Source organism: Ahaetulla prasina, chromosome 3 (assembly GCF_028640845.1).
Source record: "Ahaetulla prasina isolate Xishuangbanna chromosome 3, ASM2864084v1, whole genome shotgun sequence".
NCBI classification, from domain to species: Eukaryota; Metazoa; Chordata; class Lepidosauria; order Squamata; family Colubridae; genus Ahaetulla; species Ahaetulla prasina.
In genome coordinates, this window is record NC_080541.1 from 59,415,144 (window position 1) to 59,429,722 (window position 14,579).

The 14,579-nt window shown below is 37.2% G+C and overlaps 1 protein-coding gene across 1 annotated transcript in view; it reads right to left on the minus strand.

Annotated features, from left to right (window-relative positions):
• Window positions 1-14,579, minus strand: part of DLGAP1 (DLG associated protein 1) — a 114,582-nt gene that overhangs the window by 85,027 nt on the left and 14,976 nt on the right. The gene's annotated exons all lie outside the window — the stretch shown is intronic.

The following is a 14,579-nucleotide window of genomic DNA, read 5'->3' on the forward strand; positions in this document are numbered from 1 at the left end:
TTCTTTGAGTATATCAAGATATATTATACCATAAAGAAATTTCTTTGTGCATATTCATTGCAATAGTCATTGCAAATGAACTGCTTAAACTGTTCAGCAGAATGTGCATATCTAATAAGATTCTTATAAATGAAACCTCAAGCTCTCATTCTGCATTACTAAAGTTTTTGAATGCAAACCTCATCATATCCTTAATCTTCTCTGATGGACAAAGTGACGAAGAGACACAATCAAATTCTCAAAACCTTTTGTGGATAGAGAATTACAACTAACTTCTCCAGGATTCAGCTCCTTTGTGCTATTAAATAGGAATTTTATTAAAACCTTAATGGGCGACATAAACATGGTACTGTGACATGTCTAAAATTAAAATTTCCAGGATGCAATCTGGGTCAGTCACTGTGACCAGAGGATTAGTCTTCCGGGCTTTTAAAATCATGCTGGAGCCCATCCTCAAGGAACTTCTCTCTTGTAGAACTTCCCTGAAAATCGGCCCCAGCATGAATCCAAAAGCTCAGAAGACTAAACTTCTGGTCCTGGTAACTGACTCATATTGGATCCTGCAACATTATTCTGGAACATGAATATTCGTTTTCATTCGTTAAGATTTCTAGCTGTAATTATTGTTTATAATATAAAGATAAATGTATATATATATATGTATAATCAGAACATATTATACTACTATAACAGAATTATTATATTATTACTAGAATTGTTAAATATATGAGAAGGCAAATATTGAATAGTGAATTACAAAAGCAGAACATACATGCTGATATGGAAAGCTGTAAAATTATATTTAATGTTATGTTGTTTGTGTTTTTAATCCATTTGTATTTTTCTTTTTTTCCCCTTTTTTCTGTTTTACTTGTGGTTTTTAAACTTGGAAAATGTTCAATAAAAACTATTTTTAAAAAAAATATTTACAGCTGGTCTTGGATTTGCTGTTTTAGTTTATAATTATAATATAAAAATTGGGTTGGGTTCCATCTGATGAAATTAAATATTAGAAAAATGAAATCAAAAATAAGAAATTCCTAACAGTAATCAGTAAACATATCCTAGATTCCTACTCTTCTGGATACTGCTCTACTGTGCCTGTTACAATAATACTGATTTATATCTACAAGTAGTGTTCAGGTTACAGTAACTGTTGGGTATGAAATTTCCATCTCTAAGCAATGGAGTCATAAAGCACTATGTCATGTAATAGCATTGCTCAGCTACGACAATTCCATCAGTCTCAGTTGTCATGGTATCCTCAGAACCACAAAGATCATTAAATGGGAAATGGTGGAAGTTCAAAGCAAGCTGGACAGAGGCTGAGAGCTGCGGGTGAGAATTATGGGGTGGGGGGAGAGTGCCACGGGCAGGTGCTACAGAGTATATGTAGGTATGCAGGTGCCACAGGCAAGCACTAGGGAACACATGCAACTGTGCATGTGCATGGTTAGGGAAAAAACAATGGGAGGGGGAGTGTAGTGGTCTGCCAGCAGCCTGCAAAGTTGGCAATGGAGCCAGACAGTGATGAGGCTGAGGAAGAACATGAGCCAGTCCTGGAGGCTGGGGAAGGCTCAGATGAGGGCTCTGCGTCGGAGACAGAGGTGGGGCCAGGGCCATCTGGGAGTGAAGTATGGACTCCGGCGCCTCCAGCGGCTGACAGTAGTGAGGCAGAAGAACAGGAGGAGCTTGTTTCTAATGCACGCATGAGAAGAGCTGCCAGAAGGCAAGAGCAACTAAAGCAAAGAGGATGACTCAAGAGTATGGCCAAGAGATGATTGGCACCTCCCATAGGCTTAAAAGACCAGCAACGGCATTTGGGTTCTTTGTCAGAAAACAACGTTGATAGATTTGCTCCTTGTCTTGTTGCATTTATTTCTTGTCGGCATTTTCTGCTTTTGAACTTTTGCCAAGAAAAGCCTTTGGCAGTTTGCCTAATTAGATCAAGTTTGGTGATAAGACTGAAGAATTATGTTATGAAGAATTTGCTTTGATTTATTTGGACGATGCTGAGAATGAGTTAATTCTCAGCTGTTCTAATAAAGTCTGTTTTTGACCTGATTGCGTTTACTACTACCTATTTGGGCCAGGGTCACAACAGGGAGTGACTTTCAACCTCTTGCTGGTTTCTCAATTAACTTTGCTTGGAGTAAGCTAGCAGGGAAAGTTACAGTGACCATGGGACACTACAACTGTTGTAATAGTGAACCAATTGCCAAGTGCCCAAATTGTGATCATGTGATTGTGGGGATGCTACAATGTCTGCAACTTTATAGACTGGTAAATAGTCCCCCTCATTCAGTGCCATTGTAACTTAGAATTATGTCCCGAGAACTGCTCATAAAAGATAAATCCTTGCACGGTAAGATACCATTTATTGAGAACATTTGTTGCCCTTCCTTTGCATTTCTGTTGATTGATAAGATTGGAGAAGCAATTTAAATGTAAAACATATTTTCTTTGGTAGACTTTGATAGATAGTATCCATAAAGATAGGAAAAGATAAAAAATGCATCTCAATATTGTGATCTCAGTGCAAATCCAAAATTGTGGAGCTTTTTGATGTTGGCATATTTATAGTAAGCTGCAGAAGCCTCTGTCAATAGATTTAATAAACTTATTTCCCTATTCCCGTGCATGGAGCATCAACCCAAGGTTAGCTCCCAAAATGGCATTTAGGGTATGACAGAAATATAAATATAATGAGTATGTGCAACTCATTACTTGAATGACCCTGGCAAAGAAAGTTACTTTTACTGATCCAAATGCAGAACAATTCAGGTTTTTTTGTTTTTTGTTTAAAGAGACTGGAACATAGGAAAGAGGTTCCCCCTTATTTTACAAATCAAACAATCTATGCGCTTTACTAGCAACCTAACAAGAGAGTTGCTATATTAGTGTAAAATAATTATGGACAATGCAGCATTCTAAAGATTTATGAACACATTTTATTCAAATTGGTTTAATATACAAGTTTAATATATAAATTGAATAGCCTGAAGACCCATGCAGGAAGTATTAATTCCAAAGCAGCATCAGTCTAACATTCTGAGATCTATCTTGCTGTTTTAATGCTATAGTTGAAGTCAATAATTGTTTCCTTTGCATCATATCTATATTATGCTTTTCTAAAATAAAGCAGGGAGCCAGTAGTGGTTAAAACGTCAGGCTAGAAACTGGGAGATTGTAAGATTAAGTCCTGCTTTATGCCCAAAGTCAGCTTGGGCGACCTTGGGTCAGTCACTTTTCCCACAGCTCTAGGAAGGAGGCAATGGAAACTAGTTCTGAAAAACCTTTCCAAGAAAACTACAGGGATTTATCCGGGCAGTCACTGAGAATCAGACACAATTGGACAGAAGAAGAAAAAAAAGCACTCTGCATCAATAAACAGTGAACGTTTGTAAAATAAGTTGTTTTTATACTTTTTAAAAGTATATTTTTAACCTTTAGGGTTCAATTTACTGTACATCACTTTCCTCCATAGCTACAAGTGTTCCCTGCAATGTGTAAAGATATTCTCCCCAAAATAGCTTTCGTTCCTGATTTTCCCTCTCTTGAACTTTACAGCAAAATAATATGTAACACAAGTGAAAGACTTAGACTTTTAATTGTGATTTTTTTAATCTATTTTTAAAGACATTCCATTTATTCAGTACTTTACCCTGAAACAAGCACTAGAAGCCAGTGCAATCAAGTTAGAGGGAGATTCTATTCTATAGCAGTGTTTTTCAACCGTGGTAATTTGAAAATGTGGATTTCAATTCCCAAAATTCCCATGTCACCATGACTACCTGGGGAATTCTAGGAGTTGAAGTCTACACGTCTTCAAATTGTCAAAGTTGAGAAACACTGTTCTATAGTCAGGGGTGGTATTCAGCAGATTCTGACCAGTTCGGGAGAACCGGTAGTGGAAATTTTGAGTAGTTCGGAGAATCGGTAAACACCACCTCTGACTGGCCCCACCCCCATCTATTCTCTGCCTCCTGAGTCCCAGCTGATTGGGAGGAAATGGGGATTTTGCAGAAACCTTCCCCTGGAGTGGGGGGGGGGAATGGAGCCTGTACAGTATCCTTCCCCTGCCACGTCCACTAAGCCACGCCCACAGAACCGGTAGTAAAAAAAATTGAATCTCACCATTGTCTATAGTGTCCCAGTTGCCAAATCAACAATTTACTTGCTTTCCTGGTTGGGCATTGGAGTTGGTGAAACAAGGTATAGAAGATCTTAATGTCATTTCTACTAGTATACCAAATGTTCTATTTTGGGGAATGTTCTGGACCCTTCTGAGACTGGTCTATTTTTGAAACAGTCAGGAATGACCCAAATACTCAGAAGTCATTTCTCTATGCAGATTTTAGTTAATCCAACATTGTCTCTCTCCCCAACATTGTCTCTCCATACAGTTTTAGAAAAAAACAAAAAGAAGCTCCTATCCTAGAACTGACTTTTTGGTGTGGGATTTAATTTGATTGCTATAAATATAGAGATGACTACTGAAAAAAAACCATTAGGACAAATGGATAAATCCATTATTTAACATGTTGAATTTGTTTAAGACTGTAATTCTATTTCTGGAATGGATCAATATCATCTTCCAAATTTAATTACATCTATGGTGATCTTCTTTCCCTTTTCAGCCTCATAAACCTTGTAAGATATGTTAATTGAGACAGGAAAGAGACAGGAGAAAATGACCATCCCAAAAACTCTGTGGCAGAGTAGTAATTTGAAATTGGCACCCTCTGGTTCTAGCCCAACAGTCTAAGCATTATCCCACACCAGCTCACTGAAGCATGAACGAAATTAAGCCAACCTACAAAGCAAGACACCTATCTTTTTCTCCTTATGAATGTGAAAGGCTGAAAGAAAAAAAACAAATTATGATACATTTTTATTTCAAATGTCAATATTATTCACCTTATTACAATATTTTTTAATCACTTAAGAAAAAAATTGAAATAAATCTGTTTTTCTCAGGAGTTTAGTACAAGTACAAATTTCTTACAGTGGTGTTTATGAAATCCATACAGTGTTTGGCTGCAAGCACATAATTTAAGTCAAATAAAGTCTTTAATAAAAAAAACATAGGTCCCCATTTTCTCTGTCTCCCATCCAAAATAAAATTTCTCTAAATGTTTCTATCATGTAGGTATACTGAGGGCTTTATTATATTCTTAGCAAGGAATTCACTATGTTTATTATTTATTGTGTTTTCTTAAATATACAACAGATAAATTATATTTTAATACTGTTAACAAAAATGAATAACATTCATTAATACATGGAGTATAATATCATTTTTTCTATAATTCACTTTGAATTAAGCTGATGAATAAAATAATGAACTGCACAGTACATTGTTCTAACTAAACTGTAGGCTTTTTGTATTGCTTGAATACAATTTGAGTCCCAAATAAAACAAAATAAGAATAAACCAACAATAAAAATAAAATAGCATAGTAATTTGTGCAAGAACATTCCTTAAACATCTCTACCCCAGCTGAAATATAAATACATGCATCATACATTCTTCTAACATAGATTCCTTTCCTCCCTGATTTTGAGGTTTTTTTGGGTGGGGGAATCTTATATCTTATAATTTTGTATGATCTTACCTCGTATGGTGAAAAAGCAAATAGACTTGTTTTGTAGCATAACAAGTTCATTATTCATATCAGTTCTGCTATACTTTAATGCAGCTGGGAACATTTAAGCTTCTTTTGGGCTTCGTGACGGCAAATCTGAGTTTGAAAATAAACAGGAGGTCTAGGAAGGAGGAGTGGTTGGCTATCACTCACCACAGGAGAGCAACTAGAACTTTCTATTAATATGCAAATATTTAAAGAAAGCAAAATTACATTACTGAAGAACAATGACTAATGATTGCTCAGTAAAGATTTTCAAATCAATGCCTTTTAGGATTTATTATGGCTTTTATATGTGCTATTCAATATTATTTAGTTGTTGATTTTGCTCTTATTGAAATCTATACATTTAGAGTCATTCTACAAAATAAAATGTAACATCTGTGCTTATTCCTAAAGATTGCATGTTAAAGCAGATTTTAAACTTATATTAACTATTAAATAGATGTTAATACATGAATGAATGTCATTTCTAAAAAGGTATTTGAGATTCTGAGGATAACATGTTGTTTGATCTAGTAATACCTTCCCTTCCCTTCCCTTCCCTTCCCTTCCCTCAATCATGTTTTTTTATTGGAAAGAAACCATACTTGTCCTCTCTACAGCATAGGCTTTACTAGACATTAAACATACTTGTTTTTATTTTATTTTGGGGCTTTTTCCGGGGAGAGGGGAGTGTAGTAGAATGAATGGCAGAACCTGTGGCCAGTTAAAAGAGGGAACAGCCTAAAATCACTACATTGTCACAAGCAAACTAAGTCCACTTCACTGAATTTTGTTGACCCTTATCTAATCCCAACTGTTAGTTGAGAAGATTCTTGTACACAGGGAGATTGCATACATGCATATTTTTTATTTGTTTTACATGAAGTTCTGGAATAAAAATATATGATGTAACAATAAAAAAAGCTGTTATAATATATGAATTTATGTTAATGACAAACCTCATATGGATAACTAAAGCAAATAAGTTTCAAAAAGGAATTGGTTTTAAAACTGAATGATTGAACATTATAGTTAACACAAATCTTTCACCTCTTCAGAATCAATATTATATATGGGACTATGGCCAACAATTGCATTTATAAAATGCTCCATTCAGATACAGCTTCTGTATTTGCACATACAGTATACAGTACATTTTCTATTATGAAACCGAAAAGTGAAAAACCAAGCTGGGTTGTGCAGTTTGTTCTTAAATGTTATTTTATAATTTATAATTATGGAATCTTAGATTTTCACAATAATTTAAAAAGGGGAGAAAGAGTAATTTATAAAACAATTCTGTCTGTTCATAACAACTTAGGGGACAGAATGGAGAAAGGTCAATAAATATCACTGCTTTCATCAAAGCCACCCTCATAAAATCTACGAGAGTGAAGTGCTATGGAACACCCACACAATATTTGCAGTTTTGTTTTCAGTCATTCTATCAAAATATTTATTTATTTATTTTATTTATTTATTTTATTTGATTTTTATACCGCCCTTCTCCCGAATAAATATTCTAAAATAGAATATTTCTGGTCTGGTCAGAAAAAAAAATAAAGTAAAATACAAAATGCCAACTTTATTTGGATGATCTGTGAACTGGCATGAACTGTGCATATCGCACACTGAAAATTAGTCTCGATGAAGCCAAAATTATTCAGACTTCCCTTAAAACAGGGGTCTCCAACCTTGACAACTTTAAGACTTGTGGACTTCAACTCCCAGAATTCCTCAGCGAGCTTTGCTGGCTGAGGTATTCTGGGAGTTGAAGTCCACAAGTCTTAAAGTTGCCAAGGTTGGAGACCCATGCCTTAAAAGCTACCCTTCCAGGATTCTTATTATTGTAAAGTGCTTACCTATTTTATATACCATTATTTTCTTAATGTTAGACCTGTTTAGGTTTAAACATTATCCTTCCTGAGCTTCTGGAAAGCTTTCAAAATGTTTTTTCCCCCAGCAAACCTGAGGATACCCTTTTGGTATATAGGGATATGCAGGGATCCTGGTTTTATTGTATGTAACATCTTACATACAGTCTTGTTTTATGTATTGCTATTGTTTTAATAGGTTTGCAAAATGTTTTAATTCCTGGTTTTATTATATGCAGCTCAGAGTCCCTTCAGGTGAGATGGGCAATTACATAAATTTGACCAGCAAATAAATAAATAAAATATGTCTATTTTCCATTTTTGTATGTTCAAATTCAACTAAGGAGCTAAGGAGAAATTTTATAACGGTGGGAACAGTTAACCAGTGGAAAAAGCTTGCCTTCAGAAGTTGTGGGTGCTCCATCACTGGAGGCTTTTAAGAAGAGACTGGACATCCCTTTGTCTGAAATGGTATAGGGTTTCCTGCTTGAGCAGGGGGTTGAACTAGAAGACCTCCAAGGTCCCTTCCAACTCTGTAATTCTATGTTCTAATATTTATTTTTCTTCTGAGCTTGGATTTTAAGCACACCCAAAATGCCACATGTTCCACTTCTTGTGCCTTGGGTCCCAACAGGCCTTTTAGTATCCCCACTGGGTTTGATTCCTTCCCGGGACCTAGGCTTGATTCCTATTCTACCAAGCAAAACACCCTTCTCACCACACATTTTGAAGAGCTCTAAGGCCTTGCACCAGAATGCTGGGATGATTTCCTTCTTTAAAGACACGTGGCATAGCTCCGAAAGTGGCTGACGTTTTGTCCTGCCCACAAAAGGGTAACCACATTCGAGTCACTGCTGCATGGGCTGGGGACAAACTGCATCATTTTTCTGCCTTACCAAGGTTTGAACAGTGCTGCAGAAGCTTTCTACAGCATTCAGAAGCTGCTGCAGCACTGTGCAGATCTCTCTAAGATAGCAAAATAAACCAATTTCTCTGGGAGCCACCAGATCAAAATGATGGCTGCATTTGGATAGCTGCTACATGGCCATAGGGACATATGGATTGCCCTCCTTCTAAAACACGAGGTCTGGAGAGCTTCAGATGGTGACTATCAGGCGTGATGGGCATGTGGGGAGGAGGCCAAGTGCTGCAGGGTTCTGGTAGGGTGGGATAGGATGGGATGGCAGGAGACAGGCAGGAGGGCACTTCAACAACCCTGTGGTAGGTTATAAGGGCAAAAGACCATAGACCTGCTGCAGCCATCATAACTTTGAAGTGGGGTCATAGGTGTCAACTCTTGAAATGACTCTAGCTGAAGCCATATTTTTCCTGCTTCGTTTCTTAGTTGCCATACTTATGAGGGAAAGGGGGAACTTATGGAATGTAGAATGTTTTCCTCCAATGTGCGAGACATAATAATGTAAGATTCCTGAGAATCAAGGCCAAATCAGAGTGTCTTAGCAGCAGCAGGATGGAGTGCTGAGTTTATCACCTGCTTGGTTGGCTAATGTGACCTGTGACCCAAGGGGGGTGGACAGTATCTATTCTTTAATTATACCAAAAATGTGGGAATTATTCAGTGCTGGTTTCACTTCTGTCTGTGCCGATATGATGTATCCAATAAACAGGATTTTTGAGGAAGCCAAGGCCTCAGAGTCTTGAATAGATTGGAAGCATTATATCAGTGATCTGAGTAATGCAACCGCCAAAAGCAGAACTCCGAGGCAGGTAGATTCCTCAAAGAACATGCTTATTGGATACATTATATCAACAAACCCAGTGAAGACCAACTCTAAAAGTTCTCACGGTTTTAGCCTAATTAAAAGAACAAATGGTTCCCTCACCAGATGTCAGCAGTCACATTGTCCAATGTAAGTAGCTGGCAGGGTTCTTGGTCAGGCCTCTCTTCCTTCAACTGCCATCTGTTAGGATGATCTTGGTTCCCACAAGAACCAAATTTCTACTTCTTCCTCCCTTTTCCCTTTCAGAGTTGGTGATAACTCTGAGACAGGAAAAGATGGCTTCAGCCAAGTTCGCTTCGGAATTGACACATTACTTGGAACTATGACAATATGTAGCTTTTGGGGCAGGTCTGTCATAATTTCGAATGTTCATTACATGGCCTGCTGTGCCTCGAGAATTATCTATGTGCTTTCATTGAATAAGCTTTGTCCCTGGTAACTATGTAGTTTGCCATTATTAGGACACAAAACAACCTGATTCAACAAATTACTTATACTAAGAACTTTTAAATAAAATTTCATCTATATGACAGTCCAGAAGAAAACTATGACAAACTGCAAGAGGTAAAACAACAGAAGAAGCTAAAATTTATCCATATCATTTGATAGGTAGCTTAGTGGTTAGAATGACTCATTATTCCACACTCAACTGCTGCAGTCGGTCTCAGTGAGATTTAAAATACAACAGGTACAAATCATCTCAAATGATAGCAGGAAATAATGTCATATGTCATTAGTGGAAACAAGCTTTGTACTCAAGTCAGAGGGGAAGGAATCAAGCTTTATTTATTTATTTATAGAAATGAGACAAGATCAAGATTCAAGGCAAACCACCTCCTACCCCCAAATAAGCAGACTGTGACTTATGGATTTCCCCCTCCCCCAACTCTCTGAATAAATTCACCACTCACATGACCAAGAAGAAAGAGAAAGAGGATTTTGTATGGAGGAGACAGCAACATAAAAGATGCCACCTAATTGCCATTCCCACTTCAGGCTTCAGACAGCTCCATTCAAGGCAATCTTTCTTTTTGCTAGTTTTTTCCAACAAGGACAAATTTGGGATGATTTTAACTTTTTGCTGATAGACAGAAAGACACATGGATAGACTGGGCTGGAAAGAATAACAAGGTCAGGAAAATATGATATTTTCCAATGGTGTTTTTCAAAGCCTTTTACTAGTAGTGGCTGTAAGGGGCTTCTGCATTTTCTTTTGTGAAACAAGTTATTTTGTGTGTAAGAAAGAAAATGTCTATTGAAGGCAGGTGGATGTGTTTTGGCTCTTTTGGTATGGGGCAGTGGTGATATCCAAATATTTTTACTGTGGGCGTGGCTTGGTGGGCATGGCAGGGGAAGGATACTGCAAAAGCTCCATTCCCACCCCACTCTGGGGCCAGCCAGAGATGGTATTTACCAGTTATCCGAACTACTCAAAATTGCTGCTACCGGTTCTCCGAACTGCTCAAAATTTCTGCTACCAGTTCTCCAGAACCTGTCAGAACCTGCTGGATTTCATTGCTGGTATGGGGTCTCTGTATATAAGTGCGCGATAGAGAAAATTGAATCAGGACGGACTCCTGTGAGTTGCTTTTTTGTGATGTTTCTTGTTGCATGTACAGTATGAGATTATACCTGAATGATACAAATAATTCGATGGCACTGCAATGGACAATTCAGAAGTTCCAGTGGAGAATTAATGCTTACAATAAACAAGTATTGTAGTTGTCCATATACACATTCATTCTTTCTCTCTTTAACAAAGTAGGCTATTCAAGAATTGCTCTCTTGAAACCAGTTTGTACAAGTTCATTGCACTTATTTAAGATTTAAGAAGGGATTTCCTCCAGTTCGCAGGCCTATATGAACTGCCATGAAAGTCCATTCCATTCCCTGATAAGGTGGGCATTATTGCTTATACACTGCAAGTGATTGCCACATACTTAGCCAATTCTCTGAATATCTACTATTAATATGTGATATGGGAAGCCTCCCCTCCTAGAAGAATGAAGTATTTTGGGAAATATTAAAAAAGTCAGAATATTATATTTCTGTAAAGAAGAAATAGAGAAACATGCTCTTCAAGACAGAAAACAGCCCCCAAGTCTTTCTTAATAGCCCATAACAGATGCCAGCACTTAAGAGGTAAAGATCTTATTGAAAGAGGAAGACAAGTATCTGGATAGCTCTATTCATAAGCAAAGCAAATACTACAGGCAGAAATCCATTCAAGACAGGATATTTTGAAACTCCTTGGTAGAATGGTAGGATTAGAAAGCAGCCCCTCACCCAAGAAAGCCATTAGCCACAATACGAATTGCCAAACATCCTTTCAGAACACAAGACCCTTCATTGCATCACCCCAGAGCAGTCCAAACTTCAAAGTTACCGAAACCTGGGAGCTCAAATAAACAATAAGCCAGAGGTTGACCAGATTAACTCAGATAAGGACCTAGGATTTGCATTTCCTCTTTTGCCTATAGAGCCAGTTATGACCCCTACATGACCCCATTGGAATCTGACAACAGCTAATAGAATATTAAAGGACATGGTCTTGCACAGGAACAGGAAGCTCAAATTCAAAGCCCAAAGAAAGTATAAAAACCCACCCACTCTCACCTCCATTTTGTCAGCTACCCATAATCACATGTGGCTGATGGTTCTGCTTCATCAATAAAACTTTCTTTCCAATCAGCCTCCATGTTGTATACAGCATCTTTCTCCCAGGTTGGAAATGAATCAGTTGGATTTTCCTTCCAAAAGTAGTATTCCAAAATTTCTCATATTTTTAAAAATTTTAATATTTAAAACTTTAAGACTCCATCCCTTCCTAGGAAGATAAAACTGGTTGCTAGGAATTAAAACAAAGATCATCTGGAGATCCAGTGGGAATGAAACTAACTTCATTTCCAATGGAGTCTGGACAATACATTCACCTTAGCAATAAAATCGATGTTTTCTCTTCTTGCTCCCCACTACTAACATATATATGCTTTTTTATATATCGTATAGTTATTTCATGCTTATGCTTATATATACTGTTGTGACAAATAAATAAAATTAAAAAAAAGGGATTAAACGTTTGACAAGGAAGTGACTGCTTTCCCTTCTTTCACCATAGAAAAAGCATACATACACCCCCTCATTATTTACCAACCTTAGTTCGCAACCATTCACAAACACAACGGGAATAAAAAAACTCATTTTCTGACCAATGTGGACATTTATGATCAAATTTTGTGCCCCTGACAACAATGCACACTGGGGTAAGAATAACAATGGCACAACAATGGTGTAGATGTATGAGAGAACTTCATTTGAATGAGATGGAGAAACCAGTAGTCTTTGTTCCCCTCCCCTCTTCTCTCTCTCTCATGTTCACTTAGTGACCATTTTGCCTAATGATCTGTTCATTAAAATGAAACTTGGTTGCTAAATGAGGAGTAGGCGTACTTAAATCTATTTTAGTTTCTTTCTGTGATATTTTTTGGGAGCTACCATATTAATTTACATCTCTCTCGTATTTAAGTGTACATTAAATCTACTCCCACATCTGAATCTGAGTCTAATTCACATAATTTGAGTCTTGAGTATAAGTCACCAATTATATTTTTAATTTAAAAAAATGTGTAAATCAGAATTCACTTACATCGACTGACCATTCGGAGTTACAGTGGCATTGAAAAAAGTGACTTATGATCATTTTTCACACTCTCAACCTTGCAGCATCCCCATGGGCACTTGATCAAAATCCAGACGCTTGGCAAATGATTCCTATTTATGATACTTGCAGTGTCCTGGGTCATGTTACTCCCTTTTGCTACCTTCTGACAAGCAAAGTCAGTGCGTATAGCCAGATTCACATAAAACTGTGTTACTAACTTATCAACTGCAGTGATACACTTAACTGTAGCAAGAAAGGTCATAATATGAAAAATTCATTTAACAAATGTCTCACTTAGCAACCTAAATTTTGGGTTTAATTGTGGTTACAAGTTGTGAACTATCTGTATTCAGTAGAAACAATCAAAATGGAATATACTTACCTGGTCTGCTAATTGTGTGTGTGTGTGTGTGTGTGTGTGTGTGTGTGTGTGTGTATGTAGGTAGGTATATCTATTTATGTATGTATCTATGTATAACGGTAAAGGTAAAGGTTCCCCTCGCACATATATGCTAGTTGTTGCCGACTCTAGGGGGCGGTGCTCATCTCCGTTTCAAAGCCGAAAAGCCAGCGCTGTCCAAAGACATCTCCATGGTCATGTGGCCGGCATGACTCAATGCCAAAGGTGCACGGAACACTGTTACCTTCCCACCAAAGGTGGTCCCTATTTTTTCTACTTGCATTTTTATGTGCTTTCAAAACTGCTAGGTTGGCAGAAGCTGGGACAAGTAACGGGAGCTCATCCCGTTACACGGCAGCACTAGGGATTCAAACCGCTGAGCTGCCGACCTTTCGATTGACAAACTCAAACTCCTAGCCCCTGAGCCACCACGTCCCTATCTATGTGTATATTGTATATACATAGAAAGGATGTACATTGTATCTGTAATTCTTGTTATTTTTATTCTCTACTTAAAACCTATGTAATAGCTATGTATTAATAAGATTTTATATGTAGTTATCTAACTATATATAAAATCTTATGAATACATAGCTATTACATAGGCTTTAAGTAGAGAATAAAAATAATAAGAATTACAGATACAATGCTATTGAACACTAAAACATCTAAGGAACATACAGGTAGTCCTCGAGTTACGACCACAATTGAGCCCAAAATTTATGTTGCTAAGTGAAACATTTGTTAAGTGAGTTTTCCCCATTTTATGACTTTTCTTGCCACAGTTGTTAAGTGAATCACTGCAGTTGCTAAGATAGTAATGTTGTTAAGTGAATCTGGATTCCCCATTGACTTTGCTCATCAGAAGGTTGCAAAAGCTGATCACATGACCCCAGGACACTGCAACCATCATAAATCATTAAATGAACTATTTTAAGTCCAGGACTACCTGTATACACAACTTAGGAATGTACTTTATTGGTTTTTGGGGAAAAAATCTCCATCATTTCCTTTTATAATCTGCTTAAATTGGCACTGCGTTTTCTTTCACTACTAGTAATGAGGCAGATGTTTTTCTTTAGTTTAGACACAATCTAGTTTAGGCCCACAGGCAAATAATACATGGAAAATAACAATTTAGTCTTCAGATGACAAGAATACCACAGCTGCTGCTTCACACTATCCTGTCTGTTATATGAATCTGCCTCTCAATCATCAATGCATTCAAAATGAAAACTAAAAAACCATTCACTTTCTCCTAGCCCAGCT